The sequence below is a fragment of the Anomalospiza imberbis genome, chromosome 21 (assembly GCF_031753505.1).
Source record: "Anomalospiza imberbis isolate Cuckoo-Finch-1a 21T00152 chromosome 21, ASM3175350v1, whole genome shotgun sequence".
Classification (NCBI taxonomy): Eukaryota; Metazoa; Chordata; class Aves; order Passeriformes; family Viduidae; genus Anomalospiza; species Anomalospiza imberbis.
The window spans coordinates 4,433,249-4,446,473 of NC_089701.1; positions in this window are offsets into that span (position 1 = coordinate 4,433,249).

Genomic DNA, 13,225 nt, shown 5'->3' on the forward strand with positions numbered 1-13,225 from the left:
TAAACTGGTTTATTTGCTTCTGTTAAAAATCCTTTTGATTGTTTTACTGTTAATGGACTGTTATTGGACTCAGCAGAAAGGCTGGTGTTTAGTTTTCATCTGTGAATATTTTTAAGGATTTTCTTGGGGGAGAAAGGGTGGTTCACCACTGCTTAAAAAACAGTCAAACATGGGTAGGCTCTGAGCTAGAAAAGAGCTGAGTTTTCTCTTTTTTAATACAAGCCACCTTACAGCACGAGGTGGAGAAATCGATACACCCTCACCCTGGTTATCAGAAGGGCTGAAAATATTCAACATTAAATAGTGGTGATATAAACAAAACCTAACACCTTCAGCCCTTGAGATTAAAAGTGGATTTACTTTATTTTTCCCAAGGCTGGTGCCACCAGGGCCCTGCACAAGCATGGTGTGAGAATTGCTAGATAGAAAAGGCAAAGCTTTTGAAGAGCATTCAAAAGGCAAAATAATTTTTTTTTTTTAATGAAACAGAACAGAAACAAAAAACCCACCTTGAAGTCCCTGGCTTTTAAGCTGCATTTTAAACTGGTGCTGCCAACCAGAACTTTTCTCCTGTAAGGCTCCTAGCACCGAGTAATGTGCTTTTGGTCTCCTTGGATGCCATTTGAGTTCTGTTGTTTTATCACCTTTAGATAAAACTAGTCCTTTTAATGCTCCTCTTTCAAAGAAATAACTTTGGGATACCTGGCATTTTGTTCTCTTCCCCTGTTATTTCAAGGAAGCTGCAAAAAATAAGAGTCTTTTCTTTATTGCACTAAGAGGCCGTTGGGGGTGAATTCTCCTGGCTTGAAGCATCCTTCAACCTGAGTTCTGAGGTGCTTTTGGCACATGTGCTCCTCTCTGTCCTCCAGGTTTGTACTCAGATTTCAGCAGCTTTCCCCCTGTGCTCAGTGTCTCCTGAAATCAGGAGTACAACCTCCCGAGTTTCACCACAACAAGCAGTGCTGGGTTTTTACTGATCATGGAAAACTGCATTTCTTTAAAATGTAGGTTTTGAAAAGGAGTTATATTTCTATCTTTCATCCCTCAGGTATCAGAGGCTTTACAGCCTCTGTTTAATCATGGATTGATTGATGCCAATGGGAGTTTTCCACTGGCTTTCCAAGGAGCTTGGACAGGTCCCAGGGTGCAGCAATGCAAGGGGGATGTTCAACCTCACAGGGTGATGCTGTAGAACAAGTGGAGATGCTTCATCAGCCTGAATAAAACACAGGAAGATCATGGGCTGGATCTTCTCAGGGTCTGTGGATCGAGGTGACCCCAAGAGTGTAAAAGTCCTCGTTTCCCAGCCCGTGCAGCCAGAGAAGGATTCTGAGTGTGTAGGATCGGCTTCTCAAGGTTGTTTATTTTCCCTTATCTAGAACATTCTCTCTCTGCCCTGCTGAGCTCTGTCCAGCAGGTCGGCCATGACATTCTGTCTGCCCTCATGGCGGTGTTCACATTTTATCCCAAAAACTCCGTGTGCCATGTTTACAATAACGTGCCAATATCTGTCATTTATGTTGGACAGTGTGTCTGTACCTTAAACCAACAGAAAAGTGTCACCATCACAGCAAGACATGGAGGGCAGGGAGAAAGAGAAGAAGGTCAGGACACACCCTCCATCTTGTACCCCTTTGAACCCCATTCTAAAAACCCCAAAATTCTACTTTTCCACCCTGTGTTAGTTCAACTACGACACTACTCAAACCCTTGTGGCTTGTAATTCCTCATACAAAGTTGACAGTTTTTTCCACGGGCTAAAATCGAAGCCACAGCTGTTTCTGACTTCGTGCCGAGGTCTCTGAGCCCCCTGCCAGGGTCTGGAGACAGCCAGGGCAGCCAGAGGGATGTGCTGGGTTCCCACAGGATCTGACCCCTGGAGCAGCAGGAGGTCAGAGATGGGTCTGGGCAAAGAGCCTGGATTCCAGTGTTGATTTATTGACCCCTCCAAGGGTGTCCCTACAGCCTCTGACTGAGCTTGGGATGTTGTGAAGACAGAGGGGACCTGGAGGATGGCACAGGGACACGGGTGTGCTCCAGGGGTGTCCATGGGGTTAGGGGTGATGGCTGAGAAGGGAGGTGCTGCTTGATGCTCGTCTCAGTCATTGTGTGGGAAGGGGAAATGAAGCCTGATGTTTCTGAGGGGAGAGAGAGAAAGGATCCAGACTGATACCTGAAGTTTTAGCTTTTCTGTTTTTCAGCTCAGTACTGCTTTAGTGTATAACTCTAAAACTCCACAGCCTGTCAGCCACTGTTGTCCAGCTTCAATCTGAATATAAATGCCTCTCTAGGCCTGAAACCCAAGGACACCTCACTGTCTCAGGCCCTGAGAAATGTAAACAGCAGTGAACTGGGGGGGGCAAACTGGGGGAATGGGACTCCATGACCTGAAACTGGAATTGGACAATTAACATCTTATATGCAAATAGACCAAACTTACATCTGTCCAAAAAACCCGTGACAGCCCTTCTTGGGTGTAGTCTCTGTGAGATTCCTGCACTGCCCCAGGTGTACCCTTTGAAAGCTTTTCAATAAATACCTGCCTTTATCTTTTAACTGTCTAGCCTCTGTTCTAGGTAGCCTCTCAGGGCACCAAGACCTCAAGAGGAGCGGGGGGTGTGATCCACGGGGAAGCCCACCAGTCTTTGCACTGTGCCATGGACAAGGAGGTGCCAGGCCCCCAGTGCAGGCTGGAGGAGCTCTGGCCTGTCCTCTTCTCCAGCCACTGTTTGTAGGAAGCTGTTTTTCCCACCAGGCTCTGGTTACAGATTTCCCCTGCAATGCCTCCACGCTGTGTCACACAGCTCGTCGTGTGGAGGGCACGTGCTTGGGTTTCCCTATAGAAATATCCATGTGTGGGGTGTAATGTGGACATAAATCACATCACTTTTGTGTAACGGGCTTGATCAATCTGTGCTGCAGATCCCCCACCTCCCCCATCCATAATGACCCATCAGTCTGCAGCACAAGATGAATAACAGCCCATTGGAGAACATTAAGATGACATTATCTAGAAAGAGAGCAAACACCATCTGCAATTAGGATTGGAGTGGGATTGGCAGTCCCAGTTTCTGTGGGAAAAGGGAGTGACTGTTCCCATCAAAAAGCCCCCGGTGCACAGGTTGGCAGCAAAGTGGGGGCAAAGCTTTGCTCAGGGAGGCTCAGCCTCAGGGCCAGGATGGGGTTGAAGAAGCAACCCCACAAAATGCACACAAAATGCTGGAGATAATGCAGAGCATCACCCAAGGGTTTCTGAACACCAGGATTTCACACATAGGGACTAGCAGGTACCTTCTCACACACAGCCCTGCATGAAGAACTGATGGATTTTCTTTCAGAGATCTGAAATCTCTGGGTGAGGCCCCGAGAGAGGCTTCAAAGCCACCACCCCCCTGTCACACATGTTCCAGAAGCTCAGTGCAGGAGTAGATGGAATTGCCACAACCTTCCCCCCTCTCCTCTGCTCCCTCTCCATTCCCAGCTCTGCTCCAGCACCTGTGCACAAAAGTAACTCCTCCTTGTCCTCTACTAATCCCGCTCTGAACTACTCAGTTGCAGCTTTTTCTTCTGAGCTCGGTGCTAAAAATACTTTAAAGGTAAACCCTGGGGTGGCTCCTTCATTCTGCTCCTGCCTCCTCCTTCCCCTGCAATTTCCCCACAGCCAAGCTGGCCTTTTTATCCCAGTGGAAAGGTGGTATTGATCTCATCACCTTACAAAGGGAGGGGAAACACGGCCCCTTTCATCCTCTCCTTGCACAGACTGATCTCCTTGTCCGCTCTGCGTCTCATGACGGGAGGGTTTTAACCCAAAAGGATTGGAAATCTTTGCCTTATCAAAGAATCCCCCTGCTCGGCCTCAGGCGGGGGCTGCAGCAAGCAGGTGGAAAAAGAGGGAAGCCAAAGGGATGCCCGGCTCAGGAGCCAGCCCCAGGTGTTTGTGGGGTGGGATTGCACACCCAGCCCGAGCATCGTGTGGCAGAATCCCTCGTGGGGGATGGCACCAGCCAGGGCTCCAGGTGAAACCCAAACTCTGTCTTTGTGTGATTGCCCCCTCCCTCCCGGTTCCTCATTAACTCAGTTGTTTTTAAGCGTGAACACCGGGGCTGTAAATCTGAGGCCATTTCGCAGGTTAGGTGAACTGTGAAAAGCAGATTTGCACAATTTGCAGATTGCTTGTTGAGGTGAGAGCTAATGCTGCTGACTCACGAGTTGAGCTGATGCTCTTGGCAATCCTTCCCCACTCTCCAGCTATTTCCATGCAGCCCTTCACCCCTCCCGGGCTTTGGCAGCATCCAAAGTTTACTCCGAGAACAGAAGTTTTCTGAATCCAGCAAAACCACCTGTTTTTCCCCGGAATGATGCAAAAGCACTGCAGTCTCTTCCAGACCCTGGCCCCAAACATGCTTTTAAGCAGTCTCAGCTCAGACCAGCAATTAGTATTCAGGCAGGAGAGCCTTGGGAGCGGCAGGAATGCCTCGCCTCCATCTTTATTCATAATCCAAAGGCGTGTTTGCTCTCCGGGCTGGGGCTGCTGCAGTGCTGGAGCAGCCGGCTCCGCCTGAACCCCACAGGACCTCTCAGGTGCTCCAAGGCTCTGTTGGTTTTTAGCATTTCTGGATCATTTCTGAGCTCAAGCTCAGCCCAGCCCGAGAGGAGCAGAAACCCCTCCTGGCTCAGGGCTGGGGGAGCTCACAGGGGGAGATGCTCAGGGGCAGCAGCACCTGCCGTCGTGTCTGCTTGGTTTTGTCTGCCCATCACACCCACCTCCTGTGCTCCTCATCTTCTCTGCACGCTGGCACAGAGCTGCCTCCAGGTACGAGCTGTGTTTCCGTGGATCACTTGGAATTCTGCAGCAGGGCAGGGGAGAAAGGTTTCCCTGTCCTGACCATCGCTCCCACTGACCCTGCAGCTCCAGGGCCTCCAAAACTGGGCAAAACCATTTGTTCTTCCAGGGCTTTTAGACTGGCATTTGTGCAGAAATGGGGATTTCTTTAATCTTGGCTTCTTGCTGTGGTTTGCATCCTCCTCCCAGTGGATAACGAACTCTGGAAGTTTAGCAGCATCTCCCAGCACCTGCTGTGTCCCTGGGCTGGGATTTTCTGGGAGGAAAGGGTGAGGAGATGTGATGCTTTTGAGGAGCAAGTTTTGATCTCTCTGGCTGGGCCACCACAGTGTCCTGAGCTGCCACGAGAAAACACCTCACAGGCTCCGTCCTCACACTGCCTGGGGAGGGGCAGTGATAGATTAATCTGAACAAAGATTGATCAATAATTTATGCTGGTGTTTTCACTCACCTGTGACTCAGACAGACTTTGATATGATTTGATGGGGTCGGACCCACCCTGCTTTAATTAAACATGATGCTGAAAATTAAAAGGAAAACCTATTGGCTACTGGAACTGAAATCAATCTGTGATCAGTAACAAGAGACTGATTAAAGAGGTGATGCCCAGCAAGGAACAGGCAGGTTCAGCAGACGCTTCCTGAAGGCGAGATTAGCGGGACATATTGAATGTAAATACAGCTATTGGCATTTTGTCACGGCGTGGCCTTTAGCAGCCGAGCTGTTTGTGTGCCTTGATGAATGGCTTTGCACCAAGGAAGGTGCTGCGGGAATTCAGGGCTGCGCTGGAGGCTCTCCCGGAGCATCGCGGGGGGGTTGGATGGGGACAGGGGAGCAGCAGAGCTGAGCCCCCTGTGCCCACCACCCCTGCCCTGCAGCGGGGAACGCAGCTTGGCTTTTTGGCAGGGAGTGCCCACCTTTGCCCGCGCAAAGGCAAAGCCGTGCGGGACCCGGGCACGGCAGGGCGTGGGATGTGGTGTCCCGGGTGTGCTGCTGCCTTTCCCTCTGCCTTTCCCTGTGCCCTGAGCCCTGAGCCGGGCTGGGCTGTGCGGGAGCGGAGCTGCAGCGGGAGCTCCGGACCGGGAGCGGCCGCGGCTTAATGAGGAGACGGCGCTAATTAAGCGGCGCTGCATTCACCCGGGGAAACGGAGATGCTCCCAGGAGGAGCGGCGATACAGGAACCGGAGCTGACAGCACAAAACTCGGGGTGTGGGACAAAGAGAGTGAACCTAGTGAGAGCCCACTGAGAGATCCCCACCCTGGAATGGGGCAGGAGCCCCACTGAGAGATCCTCACCCTGGAATGGGGCAGGTGCCCCACTGAGAGATCCTCACCCTGGAATGGGGCAGGTGCCCCACTGGATATCCTCACCCTGGAATGGGGCAGGTGCCCCACTGGATATCCTCACCCTGGAATGGGGCAGGTGCCCCACTGAGAGATCCTCACCCTGGAATGGGGCAGGTGCCCCACTGGATATCCTCACCCTGGAATGGGGCAGGTGCCCCACTGAGAGATCCTCACGCTGGAGTGGGGCAGGTGCCCCACTGAGAGATCCTCACCCTGGAATGGGGCAGGTGCCCCACTGGATATCCTCACCCTGGAATGGGGCAGGTGCCCCACTGAGAGATCCTCACCCTGGAATGGGGCAGGTGCCCCACTGGATATCCTCACCCTGGAATGGGGCAGGTGCCCCACTGAGAGATCCTCACGCTGGAGTGGGGCAGGTGCCCCACTGAGAGATCCTCACCCTGGAATGGGGCAGGTGCCCCACTGGATATCCTCACCCTGGAATGGGGCAGGTGCCCCACTGGATATCCTCACCCTGGAATGGGGCAGGTGCCCCACTGAGAGATCCTCACCCTGGAATGGGGCAGGTGCCCCACTGAGAGATCCTCACCCTGGAATGGGGCAGGTGTCCCACTGAGAGATCCTCACCCTGGAATGGGGCAGGTGCCCCACTGAGAGATCCTCACCCTGGAATGGGGCAGGTGCCCCACTGGATATCCTCACCCTGGAATGGGGCAGGTGCCCCACTGAGAGATCTCCACCCTGGAAAGGGGCAGGTGCCCCACTGAGAGATCCCCACCCTGGAAAGGGGCAGGTGCCCCACTGAGAGATCTCCACCCTGGAATGGGGCAGGTGCCCCACTGAGAGATCTCCACCCTGGAAAGGGGCAGGTGCCCCACTGGATATCCTCACCCTGGAATGGGGCAGGTGCCCCACTGAGAGATCCTCACCCTGGAATGGGGCAGCGTTTCAGGAGCCCCATTCCAGGGTCGCCCTCCTGCAGGAGCTGCTCTCAGTGTGGTGATGGGGGAGAGCCTGGGAGCACTCCCGGTCACAGCTCAGAGCCTGGAGCAGCCCTGGGTGCGGGGACACTGGCCACCTCTCTTTGCAGGGCTGATTTTTCACCTGAAAAGCTAAGAGGAAAAGAAGCTGAAACGTTTCCTCTGTTTCCAACCCACCCTCTCCGCTGTTCCATACCAGACAGGGTGGACAAACGAGAGTTTTTTCAGCCCTGTGTGTCCCTATCCTTTTCTCTCCCCTGCATATGCAGCTCCGTGACAGACCCTGGAGAGACGGGACCGTGGGGACAGGAATGGGGATGGGGACAGGGATGAAATGCTCTTTTTTAACTTCCCTGCCAGTTTACAGGAGGAAAGAGGCTGTGGGGGAGAGATCCAGGATTTTCAGAGTTTCAGAGGGTGCGGGCAGGAGATGGAGTCCCCTGGGCAAGGCAGAGCTGGGGATAAAGCACCCTTGAGCTGTGCTGTGAGAAATGGCTGCATCTGGGGGCGAGGGGGAGAATCCTCCCTATGTTCCTTGGAATAAACCTTTGCCATCAATTATTGCAGGACTGTGGAAGGAGCTCAGAAATTGTGTGTGATGGGCACCAGGGCCACAGGGGGACGGGGATGGGGCAGGTGAGGGGCAGCACACGAGCTGAGGGACCTGCTGGTCACTCAGGGAGCTTGGAAGCTTGCTTCCTCACCTGCCTGCCTTGTTGGGGCTTTGATTCCTCTCTGACAGCCCGCTGAAGGATTGATCTGAGCGGGGATAAATAATTCATGAGCTTTTTTGGGTTTTTTGAGCAGCTGTGAATTCTGAGGCGTGAGCTCTGCACAGCAGACGCTGTTGGGACTAAAAGAACAGTTTGAGGAGAAAGCTGTATATTTTTGTTGCTGCTGTTGTTGTTGTCTGTTGCCGTTTATAATTTTTAATCTCCTTTCTCTTTTTCTCAATTTTTTTTTTTTTTTTTGGTTCATTATTTTCTTCCCACACACGCAGGGCTGCTCTGTTCCTGGGCTGTGGCAGAGGCAGCGTCCCAGCGTGAGGGGATGGCTCCACCAGCCGAAGGCACTGGGTGCATCTGTAACCTCTGCCTGCAGGGAGATGCTGGCCCAGGGTGTTCCCTGCTCACAGGTGCACCCCAGATCCCCCTCTGGAGTCTGTGTGGCTCCCAGCCCTGAAGTTCAGGGGGGCTGGATGATGCCTTGGTTCCTGTCTCACCATCAGGGATCCCTGAGAAAAGGAGAGTGGGAGCAGAGCATGGAGGGGAGAGAGGCTGAGGAACTTTCTCTGCGGGTGTTTGGGCACTGGGCTAGGAAAGCTTGTTGACTAAACAGCATCTGCCCAGCCTGGGCTGCCAAAACTGCCCCCAGCCCGGGGTGAGACCTCTCTGATAACAGACAGGTGATTAAATGGTATTTAATGTTTCCCAGGTTATCTGGTAGCACTGGTTAGCTGAGAACCCTCCTGAATTTTTACCATCAGTTTAAAATCCACTGTGCAAAGATGTGAATGTTGGAAGGAGAATTTCCAGCTTAACCCCCTGATTTCACTGAACACCCACGGGCTGGCTCCAAGAGATCCCAGGAAGGGAGAATGGGGTTCAAAAGATTTCATAAGGCAAAGTTAATGATAAAAATATTCTCTTGCAAGTCAGCCAGAAGTTTTATATCTGGGTTCCCAGCAGAGGCAGGCAGTGCAGGGAAGCAGCTGCAGCCACATCTGGGGCGATCCGCTAATGCCAATACAAGTCAGTGCAGAAAAACCTTGGCTGTAGAGAAGTTTATTTAGGAAAACAAGAACAAGAGGCAGCCCCTGCAGTGCTGAGAGGTCTGTGAAGCTGCCTGGGAGTCCCTGGGAGCAGCAGGCACTGCTGCTGCCATCAGCCTGGCACGGAGGGGAGAAGGGAGGTGAAGCAGGAGCTCTTTGCCTTCCTGCCCCCCAGACCACCCCAAGTGCTGCTGTCTGAGCCCAGAAAGCCCTTCCTGGGACGCAGGGTTTGCAGCTGGGCTGCTGGGGGGGCTTCTACAGCCCTTGGGGAGAGAAAAGCTGAGACTGGACACGTGTCCCTCACACTCTGCCGGGCTGAGATCTTCTCCAGGGGCGCAGGGCCAGACACTCACCCTGCCCTGGGAAAGGGCTGGGCTTGGGGCTGGGCCCTCGGTGGCTCCACAGGCCCAGTTCTATGGCTTTGACTCCAGCATGGGCTTTTCTTTTATGGGATTTTCTTTTTCCCTCCAAACAGCTCTTGTTGGCCAGAGTAGCAAAAGGGGTGCAAAGTGCTGGTGGGGATGTGGCCATGACCCAGGGAGGGGAGGAATGTGCATTGGAGGGTTCTCACCACATCACCTGACTCTTCCAGGATTTCATTTGTTGGCTGTAGCAAACACTGGACCTGGGAGGAAATTTCAGGGATGTTGGGGTGACCATTCCCAGCAGGTTCTGGGCTCCCAGGAGCTGGTGGACATCTCCGTGTAGCTCCTGAGATGGAAGAGGATCCCACCCTCATGGGCACTTTGGGCTGAGTCTCATCAGCCACGATTGGTTTCAGGCTGATGAAAATTATTCATGAACTTGTGCTGAATTAGATGAGGACTTGATGAATGGGGGGGTTGGGTTTTGTGTCAAAATGTTTCTTCATAATCCTTAAAAGATGGAGTATCTTGACTCTTTGTTTTGAAATGATGTGAAAATAACTAAATTTGGCCAACACTAATTTCATAAAGAAGGAGAACACCTACACAGCATGAAGCATTAGGTTTGGTGGCAAAACATTCTCCATATTTTTTTTTCATTTGCTTATTTTGACAAGGGAAGGAAAGAGGAAGCTTGGGGGGATTTGGTTTGAGGTTTTTTTTTTCCTTAAGGCCACAGCAGTTTTTCTATCCCTGCCTTTTGCTGGGTGGGTGGAGGTGCTCGAGAGCAGTAAAGCAATATTTGTTATTTAATTTTTGGCCTGTTACAGAGAGGAGGAGGAAGATACTTCAGCAACAATAAGTTATCTCCAACATGCCAGGCACATAGGGGCTGCCCTCCTTGTTCTCTGCACCTCAGTGAGCACATCTACCACCCCAGCACCTTCCTGCAGACCCAGGTTCCCTTCACTGGTGAGAAAAGTGACAGAGGAGCCCCTTGGGCTGGACACAGAGGTGATTAATCAGCCAGTTAATTAGTCAGTCTCTGGGATCCAGCTGCCAACGCAGTTTACTGGGTTTTGTTTCTCTTTGGTGGCTTAATAATGCTCACAATACCTTTTCCTTTGGACCAGGCTATGGACTTGCAGCAGTAAAAACCTGACATCAAGAGCTCGATCTGCCCATTCCCACCCAGCTGCCACGGAGGAGGCGCAGCTGTGCCAAGCAGAGGAGATAAACACTTGAAACGTGGGATGAAGGAGGCTTCAAACCTCTCTGCTGCCTGCAAAATAGGTTTCTGTTTCCAGCTCCCTTCCTGAAAGCCACAGAGATCACAGGGAGACGCTGGGAACAGGTAGAAATCTGCAGTGAGATATTACTTATTCATGGCACGATGTGTAATCATCCTGTAAAGAGCTGGGGTGGGGAGGGTCGCTGTAATTCAGGTGGATCCTGCTCACACTTCTCCATGTTGGGGTGGTGGAGCCCTATAGTAAAATGTGGTGGACCCAGGCTCAGGGAGGAAATGAGAATGTCTGCTCCACATCAGTAAGCTGAAGGACAGCTTTATTAAAACTAGACTATATTACATTAATACACTGTTTAAAGAGATACTATACTATCCTACATACTTACTTACCTGTCTAACAAACTCAAACTCGTGACTCTGCTGAGAGCCTAACACAGCTGGATCCCACTGGTCACTGACCCCAAACAACCTTCACCAGGATCCAACCCAGCAACCACTGCAGGTGAACAATCTCCACACCACATTCCACATGGGGAAAACAAAGGGGCAGAGAGAAAGATTGTTCTCTTCTCTCTGTGCTTCTCCTGAGAGACAGAATTGTGTCTCTCTGTCCAGAGGATGTGAACGTCACAGAGCCCAGCACTGAGCGGGAGGGAGGAGTGGGACACTCACGTTTCTTGCAGTTGGAAAAACACAGGGAAAGCTCAGGAGGGGTTTTTGTTGGAAAACGCTGCTTGAAACGTGGTTCCTGTTGAACAGCAGAGCAGCTGCCTGCTCCGTCCCAGTGCAGAGACGTGAAATGAGCACCTTGGAGCTGTGTCCTTGAGGGAGCTGCAGCATCACCCCGATGCTGGCTGTGACCGGGATGCCTCAGAGAGGCTCTACAGCCAAAACGCAGGAGGGAGCAGGCTCTGTCCCACATTCCAGGGCTCCTGTAGGAGCTGAGGGATGCTGCAGGATGCACAGCGTCCCTGGATGTGCTCCTCTCTCCAGCATCCATCCCGCTGCCATTCCCGGGATCCGGCTCCTCCTCGGACAAGTTGTTCCTCCTCAGAAACGGCACAGAAACCAGCGGGAAGGGAGGCCCGATGTGGGAGGGGGAAGCCAGCTCTGTTCATCGATAGGAGATCAAATGCTCCCGGCCGGAGCGCGGGGTGCAATCACGGTGATGAGATTCGCGGGTAGTTAGCACATCGCTGCTAATTAATTCGCTGTGTTACAGGAGCTGGCAAAGGGCTGCCGGCGCCGAGTCTCCTGCAATAATTCACCCGACAGAGAAAATGAACCGTAATGAGAGCTGATGGACAGCTTCAACAGGCAGGGCTTCATCCCATGTGGGAATAGCACTGCACTCCTGGAGCTTTCCACTGCCCCAGACACCCATGTGGAAGGAGGGAAACCCCTTTGTTTTTTCAGCCAAATCTGTGCTGATTATTTGGGAAACCAGAATTTATTTAGTGTTAGCACCTTTTACTTTAAAAATGCCTCATAAACCTGAACAACACCCACAGCACAGCTGTCAGTGAGACAGGGACACCTCCACCCTGCAGGTGGGAAGAGTGTGGGGGAGGTGGCATCCCCAAATCCCCCCACACAGCAAGGGCAGGGGCCTGTGGGGCACCCTGTGTCCTCCTGAGGTTGTCCAGGCCATGCTGGTTTCTGATGTGGTCAGCAAAGATGGGTACAGGGTGTCCATGCCTGAATGTCACCTGCCCTGTGCAAGGTCACCAGTGCTGCCCCCGTGGTCCTCGAGCATCCCAGCTCCTCACAGCTGTCACGTCAGAGAATTAAAATTAATAATAATAAAAAAAAAAAAAAAAAAAACCCACGAAAAAACAGGAGAGATCTGATCCTGGATCTTCAAAGGATGTTTGGGAACAGACAAACTGCCCTTGCATGCCTGGCCATGACCTCGCTGAGGCTCCTGTCCTGGCTGAGACCCGGGGCTGGCTGCTGGCTCTGACTCCTCCTGAACAACTCGGAGCCTTGGACAAGTGCCCAGTCTGCTCCTGCCTGGAGCTAGGATCTCATTAGCTCACAGTCCAACCATGGGTTGGTGCTGCATGTCTGATTGCATTTGTGGTGCTGCTGCCCTCCCTGGGCCTAGGAATTGCTCCTTCACCCAAAAGCTGAGGATGCTCAGGAGCTCCTGTGTGAATCAGTCCAGAGAAAGGGACCTGGGTGCTTCCAGGGATGGGACTGGAGCTTGGTTTGGGGTGAATGTCACCTTGGGGCAATGGGCAGCAGCTATCCCAGCTTTCTGGGAGCAGCTGCTCCTTGCACCCACTCCCAGAGGCACATCCTTGCTCCTTTGAACAGTGAAATACTGTGTCCCCACGTGCTGACAGCAGGACAAACCCAGGCCACTCTGCAAAGCTGGGTGCTGGGGCTCTCCATCCCCGTGGGATACCAGGCTGGAGCAGACTCCCTGCTGCAGGCTGTCCCCTGACCTCAGGTAAAGTCACTCACAAGGGGGGTCCTGGGGAAATTCAGGCTGGACAGGGCCTCTGGAACAGCCCAGGCTCCTCTTCCCTTCTTTTGTGTGCAAAACTGATACAGAAAAAAATAATCAAACCCCAATCATAAAACCAAATCAAACCCAACCAGTTCTTCAGCTTTATTTGGATGGAGGCCCGAAGCACAGTCTGGCACGGCACAGATGGAAATCCTATCTGGGGCTAATGACTCACAGCACTAAAAAAAACCTGT